The following is a 2,645-nucleotide window of genomic DNA, read 5'->3' as shown; positions in this document are numbered from 1 at the left end:
AGATAAAGAGAGAGAGCAAGGAGAGACAGGCCAGCTATTTCAGCCGTCCTGAAGGAGAGATGAAATCTCCCAGAAACGTGGGAATAGTTGGAAGTGGGCAATAGTTCAACACAGGACAGCAGGATCTGGGTGGACCAGAAATCAGGGGCTGCTTTTCAGACCCTGTAGAGACATTCGGAGCTTTTCAACAGCAGGAGTTCAGAATGGTCAATACCAAACTTAACCATAGTGCTGATTTTAAACCCCAGGTTTGTGGAAAACTCAGAATGCAAAGGAATCAAGTGAAACACACCCTCTCCCCGGGCTTCTCGTGTCTCTCTCCTGTGGTCTGTCTGTTCCCTTCAGTGACTTTATGGGGTCCCCTGCAAGCCTAGCTTTGAATTTTCCTGCATTAGTCTCAGTTTAGCCTCTCAGAACCTGTGGTTATCAGTATATTACCAAGGAAACTCCTCGTTTGAAGTGGGAACCACCTCTATAGGCTATAAATACAAAGCAATTAGCCTCTCAAGTGCCTTATTATAAAACATATCAAGGACACCTACATGGCCTCCCAGATTAGAGGATAGAATTTCTGTCTAGAGAAGGCCCATTTTTAAAGGCTGACTTTTAATAGAATGCAGGGGGTAAAAAAGAACAAACCCATAGATAATAAAAAAAAAAAACATCTCAACCAGCAAATTTGGGCATGGCTTTTATTATTCTTCACTCTCCAAATCCTTGATTCATTGAATAGCCATTTCTAGGGCCAAGTCTAGTCGTAGTTATCCAAATAAAAGCACGGAGGTCTTTTGGTGCTGAGTAAGTAGTGGAAATAAGTTGCTAAAGGGAGATAGATAATACAACCTTTGGGAAAAGTAATCTGCTGATGTTTCTTAATTTAAAAATATTTCTTAATTGACAAATTGAAAATACACATACTCTTTGACCCAGAAATTCCACCTTTGGAAATGCATTCTATAGCAATGAGAGTGAACCTACAGGGATATATGTGCATAAACACGTGGTTACTGCTGAATTATTTGTTGTAGCAAAAACCCAAACGCTGTAAACCACCGACTGACCGTGAACAGTGAAATGAACAGATGTGCTCGGCACGTCCATCATGTAGAATACCATGCAGCTATGTTTTAATGTAGGGGAGAGCGCAAATGCAGTCCCCAGTCACCGCAAATTATGCAGTCGAGATTCCCATGTTTGGGGAAATTGCAAGGGTTGAACACAATGGATAGTCCTCCCCTGGGAAAACTACCTTTGAGTTTGTGGTGACTCCCCTGCTGGGTGATGAAAGTGAAAGAGGAGAGCGGAAAAAGTTGGCTTAAAACTCAACATTCAGAAAACTAAGATCATGGAATCCGGTCCCATCACTTCATGGCAAATAGATGGGGAAACAGTGGAAATAGTGACAGACTTTATTTTGGGGGGCTCCAAAATCACTGCAGATGGTGACTGTAGCCATGAAATTAAAAGACACTTGCTCCTTGGAAGAAAAGCTATGATGAACCTAAACAGCATATTAAAAAGCAGAGTCATTACTTTGCCAACAAAGGTCAGTCTAGTCAAAGCTATGGTTTTTCCAGTAGTCATATATGGATATGAGAGTTGGACCATAAAGAAGGCTGGGCACCAAAGAATTGATGCTTTTGAACTGTGGTGTTAGAGAAGATTCTTGAGAGTCCCTTGAACTGCAAGGAGATCCAACCCGTCAGTCCTAAAGGAAATCAGTCCTGAATATTCATTGGAAGGACGGATACTGAAGCTAAAACTCCAGTACTCTGGCCACCTGATACGAAGAATTGACTCATTTGAAAAGACCCTGATGCTGAGAAAGACTGAAGGTGGGAGGAGAAGGGGAAGACAGAGAATGAGATGGTTGGATGGCATCACTGACTCAATGGACATGAGTTTGAGCAAGTTCCAGGAGTTGTTGATGGACAGGGAAGCCTGCTGTGCTGCAGTCCATGGGGTGGCAAAGAGCTGGACATGACTGAGCGACTGAACTGAACATTTATCATAGGACATTGAATACCGTTTCCTGTGCTGTATAGTTTTGGGCCTTGTTGTTTATCCATTCCACATAGAATAGCTTGTATCTGCTATTCCCAAACTCCCAATCCATCCCTCCTCCACCCTTTCCCCCTCGGCAACTGCCGTCTGTTCTCTTTGTCCATGAGTCTGTTTCTGTTTCATAGATAAGTTAATCTGCGTCATATTTTAGATTTTACATATAAGTGATACTTTAATATTTGTCTGTCTCTAACTTACTTCACTTAATATGATAATCCCTAAGCCCATCCTTGTTGCTACAAATGGTATTATTTCGTTCTTTTTAATGGCTGAGAATATATATGCACCACATCTTCTTTATCCATTCCTTTGTCAATGGACATTTAAGTTGCTTCCATCTCTTGGCTATTGTATATAGTGCCACACAGCTTTATTTCTGTGTGTATGTATTTGGGTTGCACTGACTCTCCCTTGCTGAGCGCGGGCTTTCTCTCATTGCAGCAAGCAGGGGCTTCTCTTGTGTGGAAGCCCAGGCTCTAGGTGTGATGGCCTCAGTAGTTGCGACTCATGGGCTTAGTTGCCCCGTCGCGTGCGGAGTCTTTCCAGACCAGGGATGGAGCCCACGTCCCCTGCATTGGCAG

General features: G+C 43.0%; 1 pseudogene; it reads right to left on the bottom strand.

The window, feature by feature from the left end:
* Positions 1–1,133: 1,133 nt before the first annotated feature.
* LOC139178504 (U1 spliceosomal RNA) lies at positions 1,134–1,286 on the bottom strand (annotated as a pseudogene).
* Between the last annotated feature and the right edge of the window lie 1,359 nt (positions 1,287–2,645).

The sequence above is a fragment of the Bos indicus genome, chromosome 21, assembly GCF_029378745.1.
Source record: "Bos indicus isolate NIAB-ARS_2022 breed Sahiwal x Tharparkar chromosome 21, NIAB-ARS_B.indTharparkar_mat_pri_1.0, whole genome shotgun sequence".
NCBI classification, from domain to species: Eukaryota; Metazoa; Chordata; class Mammalia; order Artiodactyla; family Bovidae; genus Bos; species Bos indicus.
The sequence above is the reverse complement of the archived record's forward strand: the minus strand, read 5'-3'. Positions and strand labels throughout refer to the sequence as shown.